Below are 16,850 nucleotides of genomic sequence, written 5' to 3' on the forward strand. Positions count from 1 at the left end.
TGACGAGTTTCAATGGATAAAAGAATAAGAAAAAAAAAACCAGAAGATATGTAAACCCCGGTCAAAACATGTATTTTGACAAATTAATGATAAATGTGGTAATATTGAATTTATTGAGTATAAATTAAGGGGAAATGTCACGAGGATCTAAGTAAATAAATTAATGCATGAAATTCAGATTTTAGCGTAATAGACATCGATTGTGTAGTTTTACGGTATTGATGATATATCTCAATCCGACCATTGGATCGGGCTGAAATTTTATAAGGAATCTCCAGACATATTATTTTATATTAGGTTCAAATTTCATGTCAATCGGAGTTTGGGAAGGATTTACGATAGCACTGAAAATCGGGTAAATTGAAGAAGATGACACAAGGGGCATTAACAAGGGCATTTTTGTAATTTTATCAAAACAAATACTCTCCTCTCCTCTCTTTAAAAACAGAGCACGTCCTCTGCAAATGGAAAAACAGGAGGGAGACCATTTGTTTTGTCCCATTTTCTTCATTTCCTCTTCATTTCTTCAAGCTAAATCAAAAGGGAGTGTGCTTAGGAGGATTATATCCAAGAAAACAAATTAAATGACAACTTAGAGAGTTATGGAGCTTGAGAGAAACAAAGAGAAGAAGCTGGAAATTGGAAGAGGAGGACATGATTTTTGTAAATGTTTGCAAGAATTCATTGAAATAAGTTAAAGTAGCAAAGGTAAGCAACATACCCTTTAGTAATTTCGTTTTTCTCTCTTGTTCTTGCATGGGGAGAAGAAAACCTCCAAGTTTAAAATTCTAGGGTTCATGTAAATATTTTGGGGGAGTAATTGTTCATGTGAATTTCAAGATTAATTGCATGACAATGGCTTGATTTGCTGAAAAATAGAAGGAATAAATTGATTTGAAACTATGGGTTTTGGGATTGCAACAGGGCAGGAACTTCGGCAGCCATATTTTGACTTTCCACCGTTGGATTAGATTGATTTTTGGATATGTTATTATACTCAATGTCACCTACATTCTGACCGGAGGGATTGCAAATAGCAGACTTCGTTTGAGGGTTGTCACGGGAGGAACATTTTTGGAAAATCACCCTTCAAGACAGCCTTGTTCGTCGGCCGTTATATCATCGTTTCACCGTTGGATTGGTCTGGATTTTGGATATATTGTTCATCCAGATGTTATATAAATTCTGAACGGTTTGGATCGGAAAAGAACACTCCTACCAGAAATTGTACTTCCCGAACAGCAGGTCTCCAAATTTCAGGTCAGTCCAGTATTGTTCTGATATCGGGAGGTTTAACCGTTGGATGTATGTTAATTTTGGATATGTTATTCTAATGATGATGATGTATAATTCCACCGTTTGGATTTATTGAATTCTAAATTTATAGAATGATGTTTTAAGTTTGGTTTGAGAAATATTGAATGAGAATATGAGGTTTAGCATAAAATGTATGTTTTGGGACTAAGGATAATGGCAATGGGTTTAATGATGATGGTTGTGTTTGTGTTATGTTTGAGTCATGTTTGATGTGTTGATAAGTGATGATATAGTTAAATTCTATAAAGAATAGTGATTGACTAATACTTTGGTTGTGTTAGAATGGGAAATCATGTTGTAAGTTGAATTATGATATAAGGAATCATTTTGAGTGTGCTTTTGGAAAAATTTGGCATGTGTAGTCATTGATGAAATTTAAGTTAAATTACATTGTTTGGTGATAGATTAAATGTCTTGGGACAAAAGAAAATCGGTGACGAAAAGTCATGCCCTTTGGACATTGAAGATCATTGATGAAGAATTGAATTAAATGGGCGTTTAATGTTAGTGTAAATAAATTCTAATGTAAATGAATTTAAATGACAAGTAAGAAAATAAAATACATTCATGGAAATTGTTTACGGAAGTATTTGATTTTGTGAATTTATGAATATTATGAATAAATCAGGAAGATTCAATAATGATTCAGGATGTTATATTAAAAATGTAGGAGAAGCATTCACTCGACTTCTCAGGAGCTCGTATAGTAGGAGCTTAAGGAGGGACTGCAGGAGGGGCACAACAACAACAAGGAAGAGCGAGTTGAGCTTCTGCAGCTGGTAGGTGTTCTATACCTACACTTTTTTACGTAGCGTTAATTTACTAACTTATTAAATTCTTGGTCTTTGCGTCTATGGGTGAAACCACAGAGAGAGGATAAAGTGAAATAAACGATAAATTAAAAATGGATTTGAGTACTTGACTGGGTTAAGAATATGAATTACACTAATAGATTTCGTTGATGATCATTCCTCGAACTTGATTAGCCGGTCCCGAATGCGGAGGCTAATGATGTTAGTAAGGTTTACTAACATCGGCATAATCACCCCTGAAAACGAGGGATACTGAACTTGATTAACTATTCGGGTGAGAATAGTTAATGATATTGACCGGTGCTGTCAATATCGGCAATCACACGAAACTTGATTAGCCAGTCCCGAATGCGGAGGCTAATGATGTTAGTAAGGTTTACTAACATCGGCATAATCATCCCTGAAAACGAGGGATACTGAACTTGATTAACTATTCGGGTGAGAATAGTTAATGATATTGACCGGTGCTGTCAATATTGGCAATCACACGAAACTTGATTAGCTGGTCCCGAATGCGGAGGCTAATGATGTTAGTAAGGTTTACTAACATCGGCATAATCATCCATCGGCATAATCATCCCTGAAAATGAGGGATACTGAATTTGATTAACTATTCGGGTGAGAATAGTAAATGATATCGACCGGTGTTGTCGATATCGGCAATCACAGGAAACTTGACTAGCTATTCCTGAAGTGAAAGCTAATGATGTCAAGAATCTTGACATCAACATTTCCGGAAATATTCCAAGATATTATGGAAAGAAAAATCTGATTGGCTATTTCATGTTAGAAATAGTCGATAACATCAATCAATGGTATTAATTTTGATGTTTACAATGAACTTGATTAGCTGATCCTGATATGGGAGACTAATAACACTAATGAAAATTTATTAGTGTCAGCATTCCCTTCCAAGTTTTAGGGGAGAGGTATTATAATGATATTTCCGATAGGGAATAATTAAAAATATTAATGAAATGGGGATTGACATCTTGATAGGATTATTCATTCGGCCTTGAAGAGGCGGATATTGATTGGAAATTATGGAATAAGATGGGCGGAGGAACTAGTTACCTGGTGATGGGCTAGTGGCATTAGTTTTGTTTTCTAATGACCAGAATATACAACTTGAGTTAAACTTACTTGTGTGGTGTTAATATTGTCAGGATGACTGAATTGTCAGTTTATAAATGGAATGTTGGATGATACCTAATTGTTAAACAAAAATGGTAATTTGTGTTTATGTTATGGATTATTGAAGAAAAAAAAAGAGAAATTGATGAAGATCTAATTCCTGTGAAGGATGGAGGCAAATATCGTATAGCTTGGGACGTGAGAATAGAAGTTCATTAACCATGATAGGTGTTATACACTTAAGGAATGCAATGCTATATATATATATATATATATATATATATATATATATATATATATGATGTATTTTGAATTAATTAATGAATTGTAATTGATATAATTTGAGAATCATGTCCTGCGCACATGGAGGATGTCAAAGAAATTATGACTAATAATGTAAATATGTTGTATTAAGGTTTCGTGTTGTTGCTGGCATGATAAGAATTTGGTGATAATTATAATAGTGTAATAAAATGCCAATAATAGTGATAGATAATGAAATTTGGCCTTAATTATAATGGTCAAATGAGATTAGGTTGATGAATTAAATAGAATGATGTATGTATAGTATTCACATTATTTGAAGATCGATCGGATGTGAATACTGTGAAAATGATGGCAGGTTCCATGATAATGAGAGATTTTACTGAAAATCTAAAGAAACATTGGAATGTGTCGAAATGGGCACAAGAAATATGTAAGTTGAATATATTTATAAACTAAATTGGACTGAAATCATGACGAGTTTGACAACTTATATGGAAAAGCCATAATGGGTATAATAGATGTTGGGATTGAAATTGATATAAAGAGATAGAGTAAAAGGGAGAGAAATCACATGGTAGATATTATAATGAATTAAATGCGCTCGTGAGGTGAAACAAGACACAAAATGAAAATGTTGAATGATTCTAGGAAGGATGAATAGAGACGTAGTAATGGAAGGATAAATGAGAATTTCAAGGAACAATGATTGCATATCGTTGAATATATGTTTAATTATTCTATGCATGTATTGTGTGATTTTCCTTTTATGCTATATTTATTATATACATTATGAAATTGCAGGTCCTTCAGATTCACGCCAGGAGTAGCGTTTTAGGTCCTCTAGTCTCCTTTTGTATGATTGAATAAGTAGATGAACATTAATGTATTTTTGTGTTTAAGGAACTAAATGACTTAATATGTAATAGTACTCCTTTTACATTAAGTGTCGGACATAAAAATGTATTATTATGTATTTGTAAATCTTAGTTTGTTTACTTGCAATTATTATGAATTATGTGTGTTAATGGGAAAGAAATGAGCATGCAAAGTGTGAGGCATGTACCATGAATGATGTGTTGTTAAGGTTCTACATGATTATGATATGATTGAGAAATGAGTATAACTATACAGGATAATTGTTGATAACTTGGGATCTCCAGGTATAAAGGAAACTCTGCCGAAATTTCAGTGGAAATTTCGGCAAGTCTCAGATAAGTTCGGTGGATGAAAAAAAAAATACCCATTTTTTTTAAAAGTTAAGGCTCAAAGTTCTTTTATGAATGTACTAAATTACAGGGTGTTACAAAAACTGATTCCCTAGTGTCCCAAAATTCATCCTCGAAACCCAGTTCTACCGCTGACGGTGAAATCTTCAATGTACATAGACTACTGCTCGCTCAGAAACCGTTGACGAAAACTAGGACCCTCTAACCCAAAAAATCATCCAAGAAGCCCAGTTCTACGGCTGACGCTGACATCTTCTGCGAAAATAAACTACTCCTCACAGACAAACCGTTGATGACAACTGAGTCCCTGCTGTCCCAAAAATCATCCTCGAAAACCAGTTCTACGGCTGACGCTGAAATCTTCACACTACATGGACTACTGCTGGCTCAGAAACCGTTGACGAAAACTAGGACCCTCTGACCCAAAAAATCATCCAAGAAGCCCAGTTCTACGGCTGACGCTGACATCTTCTGCGCAAATAAACTACTCCTGACAGACAAACCCTTGATGAAAACTGAATCCCTGCTGTCCCAAAAATGATCCTCAGAAACCAGTTCTACGGCTGACGCTGAAATCTTCACACTACATGGACTACTGCTGGCTCGGAAACCGTTGACGAAAACTATGACCCTCGGACCCAAAAAATCATCCAAGAATCCTAGTTGTACGGCTGACGCTGACATCTTCTGCGGAAATAAACTACTCCTGACAGACAAACCATTTTTGAAATTGAGCCCCTGTGTCCCGAAAATTATCCTCGAAACCCAGTTCTACCGCTGACGCTGAAATCTTCAATGTACATAGACTACTGCTGGCTCAGAAACCGTTGACGAAAACTAGGACCCTCTGACCCAAAAAATCATCCAAGAAGCCCAGTTCTACGGTTGACGCTGACATCTTCTGCGCAAATAAACTACTCCTGACAGACAAACCCCTGATGAAAACTGAATCCCTGCTGTCCCAAAAATCATCCTCGAAAACCAGTTCTACGGCTGACGCTGAAATCTTCACACTACATAGACTACTTCTGGCTCATAAACCGTTGACGAAAACTAGGACCCTCGGACGCAAAACTCATCCAAGAAACCCAGTTCTACGGCTGACACTGACATCTTGTGCGCAAATAGACTACTGCTAACAGACAAACCGTTGACAAAAACTAAGTCCCTAGTGTACCAAAATTCATCCTCGAAACCCAGTTCTACCGCTGACGCTGAAATCTTCAATGTACATAGACTACTGCTCGCTCAGAAACCGTTGACGAAAACTAGGACCCTCTGACCCAAAAAATCATCCAAGAAACCAAGTTCTACGGCTGACGCTGACATGTTCTGCGCAAATAGACTGCTGCTAACAGACAAACCGTTGATGACAACTGAGTCCCTGCTGTCCCAAAAATCATCCTCGAAAACCAGTTCTACGGCTGACGCTGAAATCTTCACACTACATGGAATACTGCTGGCTCCGAAACCGTTGACGAAAACTAGGACCCTCTGACCCAAAAAATCATCCAAGAAGCCCAGTTCTACGGCTGACGCTGACATCTTCTGCGCAAATAAACTACTCCTGACAGACAAACCCTTGATGAAAACTGAATCCCTGCTGTCCCAAAAATGATCCTCAGAAACCAGTTCTACGGCTGACGCTGAAATCTTCACACTACATGTACTACTGCTGGCTCGGAAACCGTTGACGAAAACTATGACCCTCGGACCCAAAAAATCATCCAAGAATCCTAGTTGTACGGCTGACGCTGACATCTTCTGCGGAAATAAACTACTCCTGACAGACAAACCATTTTTGAAATTGAGCCCCTGTGTCCCGAAAATTATCCTCGAAACCCAGTTCTACCGCTGACGCTGAAATCTTCAATGTACATAGACTACTGCTCGCTCAGAAACCGTTGACGAAAACTAGGACCCTCTAACCCAAAAAATCATCCAAAAAGCCCAGTTCTACGGCTGACGCTGACATCTTCTGCGCAAATAAACTACTCCTGACAGACAAACCCCTGATGAAAACTGAATCCCTGCTGTCCCAAAAATCATCCTCGAAAACCAGTTCTACGGCTGACGCTGAAATCTTCACACTACATAGACTACTTCTGGCTCATAAACCGTTGACGAAAACTAGGACCCTCGGACGCAAAACTCATCCAAGAAACCCAGTTCTACGGCTGACACTGACATCTTGTGCGCAAATAGACTACTGCTAACAGACAAACCGTTGACAAAAACTAAGTCCCTAGTGTACCAAAATTCATCCTCGAAACCCAGTTCTACCGCTGACGCTGAAATCTTCAATGTACATAGACTACTGCTCGCTCAGAAACCGTTGACGAAAACTAGGACCCTCTGACCCAAAAATCATCCAAGAAACCAAGTTCTACGGCTGACGCTGACATGTTCTGCGCAAATAGACTGCTGCTAACAGACAAACCGTTGATGACAACTGAGTCCCTGCTGTCCCAAAAATCATCCTCGAAAACCAGTTCTACGGCTGACGCTGAAATCTTCACACTACATGGACTACTGCTGGCTCAGAAACCGTTGACGAAAACTACGACCCTCTGACCCAAAAAATCATCCAAGAAGCCCAGTTCTACGGCTGACGCTGACATCTTCTGCGCAAATAAACTACTCCTGACAGACAAACCCTTGATGAAAACTGAATCCCTGCTGTCCCAAAAATGATCCTCAGAAACCAGTTCTACGGCTGACGCTGAAATCTTCACACTACATGGACTACTGCTGGCTCGGAAACCGTTGACGAAAACTATGACCCTCGGACCCAAAAAATCATCCAAGAATCCTAGTTGTACGGCTGACGCTGACATCTTCTGCGGAAATAAACTACTCCTGACAGACAAACCATTTTTGAAATTGAGCCCCTGTGTCCCGAAAATTATCCTCGAAACCCAGTTCTACCGCTGACGCTGAAATCTTCAATGTACATAGACTACTGCTCGCTCAGAAACCGTTGACGAAAACTAGGACCCTCTAACCCAAAAAATCATCCAAAAAGCCCAGTTCTACGGCTGACGCTGACATCTTCTGCGCAAATAAACTACTCCTGACAGACAAACCCCTGATGAAAACTGAATCCCTGCTGTCCCAAAAATCATCCTCGAAAACCAGTTCTACGGCTGACGCTGAAATCTTCACACTACATAGACTACTTCTGGCTCATAAACCGTTGACGAAAACTAGGACCCTCTGACCCAAAAAATCATCCAAGAAACGAAGTTCTACGGCTGACGCTGACATGTTCTGCGCAAATAGACTGCTGCTAACAGACAAACCGTTGATGACAACTGAGTCCCTGCTGTCCCAAAAATCATCCTCGAAAACCAGTTCTACAGCTGACGCTGAAATCTTCACACTACATGGACTACTGCTGGCTCAGAAACCGTTGACGAAAACTAGGACCCTCGGACGCAAAACTCATCCTAGAAGCCCAGTTCTACGGCTGACGCTGACATCTTCTGTGCAAATAGACTACTGCTAACAGACAAACTGTTGACAAAAACTGAGTCCCTAGTGTCCCAAAATTCATCCTCGAAACCCAGTTCTACCGCTGACGCTGAAATCTTCAATGTACATAGACTACTGCTCGCTTAGAAACCGTTGACGACTGACATCTTCTGCGCAAATAAACTACTCCTGACAGACAAACCCTTGATGAAAAATGAATCCCTGCTGTCCCAAAAATGATCCTCGAAAACCAGTTGTACGGCTGACGCTGAAATCTTCACACTACATGGACTACTGCTGGCTCAGAAACCGTTGACGAAAACTAGGACCCTCGGATGCAAAACTCATCCAAGAAGCCCAGTTCTACGGCTGACGCTGACATCTTCTGCGTAAATAGACTACTACTAACAGACAAACCGTTGACGAAAACTAAGTCCCTGGTGTCCCAAAATTCATCCTCGAAACCCAGTTCTACCGCTGACGCTGAAATCTTCAATGTACATAGACTGCTGCTGGCTCAGAAACCGTTGACGAAATCTAGGACCCTCTGACCCAAAAAATCATCCAAGAAGCCCAGTTCTACGGCTGACGCTGACATCTTCTGCCGAAATAAACTACTCCTGACAGACAAACCATTTTTGAAATTGAGCCCCTGTGTCCCGAAAATTATCCTCGAAACCCAGTTCTACCGCTGACGCTGAAATCTTCAATCTACATGGACTATTGTTGGCTCAAAAACCGTTGACGAAAACTAGGACCCTCGGATGCAAAACTCATCCTAGAAGCCCAGTTCTACGGCTGACGCTGACATCTTTTGTGCAACTAGACTACTGCTAACAGACAAACCGTTGACAAAAACTGAGTCCCTAGTGTCCCAAAATTCATCCTCGAAACCCAGTTCTACCGCTGACGCTGAAATCTTCAATGTACATAGACTACTGCTCGCTAAGAAACCGTTGACGACTGACATCTTCTGCGCAAATAAACTACTCCTGACAGACAAACCCTTGATGAAAAATGAATCCCTGCTGTCCCAAAAATGATCCTCGAAAACCAGTTCTACAGCTGACGCTGAAATCTTCACACTACATGGACTACTGCTGGCTCAGAAACCGTTGACGAAAACTAGGACCCTCGGACGCAAAACTCATCCTAGAAGCCCAGTTCTACGGCTGACGCTGACATCTTCTGTGCAAATAGACTACTGCTAACAGACAAACCGTTGACAAAAACTGAGTCCCTAGTGTCCCAAAATTCATCCTCGAAACCCAGTTCTACCGCTGACGCTGAAATCTTCAATGTACACAGACTACTGCTCGCTTAGAAACCGTTGATGACTGACATCTTCTGCGCAAATAAACTACTCCTGACAGACAAACCCTTGATGAAAAATGAATCCCTGCTGTCCCAAAAATGATCCTCGAAAACCAGTTCTACGGCTGACGCTGAAATCTTCACACTACATGGACTACTGCTGGCTCAGAAACCGTTGACGAAAACTAGGACCCTCGGATGCAAAACTCATCCAAGAAGCCCAGTTCTACGGCTGACGCTGACATCTTCTGCGTAAATAGACTACTACTAACAGACAAACCGTTGACGAAAACTAAGTCCCTGGTGTCCCAAAATTCATCCTCGAAACCCAGTTCTACCGCTGACGCTGAAATCTTCAATGTACATAGACTGCTGCTGGCTCAGAAACCGTTGACGAAATCTAGGACCCTCTGACCCAAAAAATCATCCAAGAAGCCCAGTTCTACGGCTGACGCTGACATCTTCTGCCGAAATAAACTACTCCTGACAGACAAACCGTTGATGACACCTGAGTCCCTGCTGTCCCAAAAATCATCCTCGAAAACCAGTTCTACTGCTGACGCTGAAATATTCAATGTACATAGACTACTGCTGGCTCAGAAACCGTTGACGAAAACTAGGACCCTCGGATGCAAAACTCATCCTAGAAGCCCAGTTCTACGGCTGACGCTGACATCTTCTGTGTAACTAGACTACTGCTAACAGACAAACCGTTGACAAAAACTGAGTCCCTAGTGTCCCAAAATTCATCCTCGAAACCCAGTTCTACCGCTGACGCTGAAATCTTCAATGTACATAGACTACTGCTCGCTAAGAAACCGTTGACGACTGACATCTTCTGCGCAAATAAACTACTCCTGACAGACAAACCCTTGATGAAAAATGAATCCCTGCTGTCCCAAAAATGATCCTCGAAAACCAGTTCTACGGCTGACGCTGAAATCTTCACACTACATGGACTACTGCTGGCTCAGAAACCGTTGACGAAAACTAGGACCCTCGGATGCAAAACTCATCCAAGAAGCCCAGTTCTACGGCTGACGCTGACATCTTCTGCGTAAATAGACTACTACTAACAGACAAACCGTTGACGAAAACTAAGTCCCTGGTGTCCCAAAATTCATCCTCGAAACCCAGTTCTACCGCTGACGCTGAAATCTTCAATGTACATAGACTGCTGCTGGCTCAGAAACCGTTGACGAAATCTAGGACCCTCTGACCCAAAAAATCATCCAAGAAGCCCAGTTCTACGGCTGACGCTGACATCTTCTGCCGAAATAAACTACTCCTGACAGACAAACCATTTTTGAAATTGAGCCCCTGTGTCCCGAAAATTATCCTCGAAACCCAGTTCTACCGCTGACGCTGAAATCTTCAATCTACATGGACTATTGTTGGCTCAAAAACCGTTGACGAAAACTAGGACCCTCGGATGCAAAACTCATCCTAGAAGCCCAGTTCTACGGCTGACGCTGACATCTTTTGTGCAACTAGACTACTGCTAACAGACAAACCGTTGACAAAAACTGAGTCCCTAGTGTCCCAAAATTCATCCTCGAAACCCAGTTCTACCGCTGACGCTGAAATCTTCAATGTACATAGACTACTGCTCGCTAAGAAACCGTTGACGACTGACATCTTCTGCGCAAATAAACTACTCCTGACAGACAAACCCTTGATGAAAAATGAATCCCTGCTGTCCCAAAAATGATCCTCGAAAACCAGTTCTACAGCTGACGCTGAAATCTTCACACTACATGGACTACTGCTGGCTCAGAAACCGTTGACGAAAACTAGGACCCTCGGACGCAAAACTCATCCTAGAAGCCCAGTTCTACGGCTGACGCTGACATCTTCTGTGCAAATAGACTACTGCTAACAGACAAACCGTTGACAAAAACTGAGTCCCTAGTGTCCCAAAATTCATCCTCGAAACCCAGTTCTACCGCTGACGCTGAAATCTTCAATGTACACAGACTACTGCTCGCTTAGAAACCGTTGATGACTGACATCTTCTGCGCAAATAAACTACTCCTGACAGACAAACCCTTGATGAAAAATGAATCCCTGCTGTCCCAAAAATGATCCTCGAAAACCAGTTCTACGGCTGACGCTGAAATCTTCACACTACATGGACTACTGCTGGCTCAGAAACCGTTGACGAAAACTAGGACCCTCGGATGCAAAACTCATCCAAGAAGCCCAGTTCTACGGCTGACGCTGACATCTTCTGCGTAAATAGACTACTACTAACAGACAAACCGTTGACGAAAACTAAGTCCCTGGTGTCCCAAAATTCATCCTCGAAACCCAGTTCTACCGCTGACGCTGAAATCTTCAATGTACATAGACTGCTGCTGGCTCAGAAACCGTTGACGAAATCTAGGACCCTCTGACCCAAAAAATCATCCAAGAAGCCCAGTTCTACGGCTGACGCTGACATCTTCTGCCGAAATAAACTACTCCTGACATACAAACCATTTTTGAAATTGAGCCCCTGTGTCCCGAAAATTATCCTCGAAACCCAGTTCTACCGCTGACGCTGAAATCCTCAATCTACATGGACTATTGTTGGCTCAAAAACCGTTGACGAAAACTAGGACCCTCGGATGCAAAACTCATCCTAGAAGCCCAGTTCTACGGCTGACGCTGACTTCTTCTGTGTAACTAGACTACTGCTAACAGACAAACCGTTGACAAAAACTGAGTCCCTAGTGTCCCAAAATTCATCCTCGAAACCCAGTTCTACCGCTGACGCTGAAATCTTCAATGTACACAGACTACTGCTCGCTAAGAAACCGTTGACGACTGACATCTTCTGCGCAAATAAACTACTCCTGACAGACAAACCCTTGATGAAAAATGAATCCCTGCTGTCCCAAAAATGATCCTCGAAAACCAGTTCTACGGCTGACGCTGAAATCTTCACACTACATGGACTACTGCTGGCTCAGAAACCGTTGACGAAAACTAGGACCCTCGGATGCAAAACTCATCCAAGAAGCCCAGTTCTACGGCTGACGCTGACATCTTCTGCGTAAATAGACTACTACTAACAGACAAACCGTTGATGAAAACTAAGTCCCTGGTGTCCCAAAATTCATCCTCGAAACCCAGTTCTACCGCTGACGCTGAAATCTTCAATGTACATAGACTGCTGCTGGCTCAGAAACCGTTGACGAAATCTAGGACCCTCTGACCCAAAAAATCATCCAAGAAGCCCAGTTCTACGGCTGACGCTGACATCTTCTGCCGAAATAAACTACTCCTGACAGACAAACCATTTTTGAAATTGAGCCCCTGTGTCCCGAAAATTATCCTCGAAACCCAGTTCTACCGCTGACGCTGAAATCCTCAATCTACATGGACTATTGTTGGCTCAAAAACCGTTGACGAAAACTAGGACCCTCGGATGCAAAACTCATCCTAGAAGCCCAGTTCTACGGCTGACGCTGACATCTTCTGTGCAAATAGACTACTGCTAACAGACAAACCGTTGACAAAAACTGAGTCCCTAGTGTCCCAAAATTCATCCTCGAAACCCAGTTCTACCGCTGACGCTGAAATCTTCAATGTACACAGACTACTGCTCGCTTAGAAACCGTTGATGACTGACATCTTCTGCGCAAATAAACTACTCCTGACAGACAAACCCTTGATGAAAAATGAATCCCTGCTGTCCCAAAAATGATCCTTGAAAACCAGTTCTACGGCTGACGCTGAAATCTTCACACTACATGGACTACTGCTGGCTCAGAAACCGTTGACGAAAACTAGGACCCTCGGATGCAAAACTCATCCAAGAAGCCCAGTTCTACGGTTGACGCTGACATCTTCTGCGTAAATAGACTACTACTAACAGACAAACCGTTGACGAAAACTAAGTCCCTGGTGTCCCAAAATTCATCCTCGAAACCCAGTTCTACCGCTGACGCTGAAATCTTCAATGTACATAGACTGCTGCTGGCTCAGAAACCGTTGATGACTGACATCTTCTGCGCAAATAAACTACTCCTGACAGACAAACCCTTGATGAAAAATGAATCCCTGCTGTCCCAAAAATGATCCTCGAAAACCAGTTCTACGGCTGACGCTGAAATCTTCACACTACATGGACTACTGCTGGCTCAGAAACCGTTGACGAAAACTAGGACCCTCGGATGCAAAACTCATCCAAGAAGCCCAGTTCTACGGCTGACGCTGACATCTTCTGCGTAAATAGACTACTACTAACAGACAAACCGTTGACGAAAACTAAGTCCCTGGTGTCCCAAAATTCATCCTCGAAACCCAGTTCTACCGCTGACGCTGAAATCTTCAATGTACATAGACTGCTGCTGGCTCAGAAACCGTTGACGAAATCTAGGACCCTCTGACCCAAAAAATCATCCAAGAAGCCCAGTTCTACGGCTGACGCTGACATCTTCTGCCGAAATAAACTACTCCTGACAGACAAACCATTTTTGAAATTGAGCCCCTGTGTCCCGAAAATTATCCTCGAAACCCAGTTCTACCGCTGACGCTGAAATCCTCAATCTACATGGACTATTGTTGGCTCAAAAACCGTTGACGAAAACTAGGACCCTCGGATGCAAAACTCATCCTAGAAGCCCAGTTCTACGGCTGACGCTGACATCTTCTGTGCAACTAGACTACTGCTAACAGACAAACCGTTGACAAAAACTGAGTCCCTAGTGTCCCAAAATTCATCCTCGAAACCCAGTTCTACCGCTGACGCTGAAATCTTCAATGTACATAGACTACTGCTCGCTAAGAAACCGTTGACGACTGACATCTTCTGCGCAAATAAACTACTCCTGACAGACAAACCCTTGATGAAAAATGAATCCCTGCTGTCCCAAAAATGATCCTCGAAAACCAGTTCTACAGCTGACGCTGAAATCTTCACACTACATGGACTACTGCTGGCTCAGAAACCGTTGACGAAAACTAGGACCCTCGGACGCAAAACTCATCCTAGAAGCCCAGTTCTACGGCTGACGCTGACATCTTCTGTGCAAATAGACTACTGCTAACAGACAAACCGTTGACAAAAACTGAGTCCCTAGTGTCCCAAAATTCATCCTCGAAACCCAGTTCTACCGCTGACGCTGAAATCTTCAATGTACATAGACTACTGCTCGCTTAGAAACCGTTGATGACTGACATCTTCTGCGCAAATAAACTACTCCTGACAGACAAACCCTTGATGAAAAATGAATCCCTGCTGTCCCAAAAATGATCCTCGAAAACCAGTTGTACGGCTGACGCTGAAATCTTCACACTACATGGACTACTGCTGGCTCAGAAACCGTTGACGAAAACTAGGACCCTCGGATGCAAAACTCATCCAAGAAGCCCAGTTCTACGGCTGACGCTGACATCTTCTGCGTAAATAGACTACTACTAACAGACAAACCGTTGACGAAAACTAAGTCCCTGGTGTCCCAAAATTCATCCTCGAAACCCAGTTCTACCGCTGACGCTGAAATCTTCAATGTACATAGACTGCTGCTGGCTCAGAAACCGTTGACGAAATCTAGGACCCTCTGACCCAAAAAATCATCCAAGAAGCCCAGTTCTACGGCTGACGCTGACATCTTCTGCCGAAATAAACTACTCCTGACAGACAAACCATTTTTGAAATTGAGCCCCTGTGTCCCGAAAATTATCCTCGAAACCCAGTTCTACCGCTGACGCTGAAATCCTCAATCTACATGGACTATTGTTGGCTCAAAAACCGTTGATGAAAACTAGGACCCTCGGAAGCAAACTCATCCTAGAAGCCCAGTTCTACGGCTGACGCTGACATCTTCTGTGTAACTAGACTACTGCTAACAGACAAACCGTTGACAAAAACTGAGTCCCTAGTGTCCCAAAATTCATCCTCGAAACCCAGTTCTACCGCTGACGCTGAAATCTTCAATGTACATAGACTACTGCTCGCTAAGAACCGTTGACGACTGACATCTTCTGCGCAAATAAACTACTCCTGACAGACAAACCCTTGATGAAAAATGAATCCCTGCTGTCCCAAAAATGATCCTCGAAAACCAGTTCTACGGCTGACGCTGAAATCTTCACACTACATGGACTACTGCTGGCTCAGAAACCGTTGACGAAACTAGGACCCTCGGACGCAAAACTCATCCTAGAAGCCCAGTTCTACGCCTGACGCTGACATCTTCTGTGCAAATAGACTACTGCTAACAGACAAACCGTTGACAAAAACTGAGTCCCTAGTGTCCCAAAATTCATCCTCGAAACCCAGTTCTACCGCTGACGCTGAAATCTTCAATGTACATAGACTACTGCTCGCTCAGAAACCGTTGACGAAACTAGGACCCTCTGACCCAAAAAATCATCCAAGAAGCCCAGTTCTACAGCTGACGCTGACATCTTCTACCGAAATAAACTACTCCTGACAGACAAACCATTTTTGAAATTGAGCCCCTGTGTCCCGAAAATTATCCTCGAAACCCAGTTCTACCGCTGACGCTAAAATCTTCAATCTACATGGACTATTGTTGGCTCAAAAACCGTTGACGAAAACTAGGACCCTCGGATGCAAAACTCATCCAAGAAGCCCAGTTCTACGGCTGACGCTGACATCTTCTGCGTAAATAGACTACTACTAACAGACAAACCGTTGACGAAAACTAAGTCCCTGGTGTCCCAAAATTCATCCTCGAAACGCAGTTCTACCGCTGACGCTGAAATCTTCAATGTACATAGACTACTGCTCGCTCAGAAACCGTTGACGAAAACTAGGACCCTCTAACCCAAAAAATCATCCAAAAAGCCCAGTTCTACGGCTGACGCTGACATCTTCTGCGGAAATAAACTACTCCTGACAGACAAACCATTTTTGAAATTGAGCCCCTGTGTCCCGAAAATTATCCTCGAAACCCAAGTTCTACTGCTGACGCTGAAATCTTCAATGTACATAGACTACTGGCTTGGCTCAGAAACCGTTGACGAAAACTAGGACCCTCGGACGCAAAACTCATCCTAGAAGCCCAGTTTCTACGGCTGACGCTGACATCTTCTGCGCAAATAGACTACTACTAACAGACAAACTGTTGAAGAAAACTAAGTCCCTGGTGTCCCAAAATTCATCCTCGAAACGCAGTTCTACCGCTGACGCAGAAATCTTCAATGTACGTAGACTACTGCTGGCTCGGAAACCGTTGACGAAAACTATGACCCTCGGACCCAAAAAATCATCCAAGAATCCTAGTTGTACGGCTGACACTGACATCTTCTGCGGAAATAAACTACTCCTGACAGACAAACCATTTTTGAA

At 42.2% G+C, this 16,850-nt stretch overlaps 1 long non-coding RNA gene across 4 annotated transcripts in view; it reads left to right on the top strand.

The window, feature by feature from the left end:
* Positions 1 to 478: 478 nt before the first annotated feature.
* The window catches only part of LOC112323312 (uncharacterized), a 66,605-nt gene continuing 50,233 nt past the window's right edge, over positions 479 to 16,850 (top strand). Inside the window, exon 1 of one of the 4 annotated variants that reach the window (XR_008056746.1) lies at positions 479 to 669. This is a non-coding gene — a long non-coding RNA (uncharacterized LOC112323312). Of the gene's footprint in view, positions 709 to 16,850 lie in introns of all 4 variants that reach the window. The other 3 variants (XR_008056745.1, XR_008056747.1, XR_008056748.1) reach the window with 3 other exon arrangements.

The sequence above is a fragment of the Populus trichocarpa genome, chromosome 11 (genome assembly GCF_000002775.5).
Source record: "Populus trichocarpa isolate Nisqually-1 chromosome 11, P.trichocarpa_v4.1, whole genome shotgun sequence".
Classification (NCBI taxonomy): domain Eukaryota; kingdom Viridiplantae; phylum Streptophyta; class Magnoliopsida; order Malpighiales; family Salicaceae; genus Populus; species Populus trichocarpa.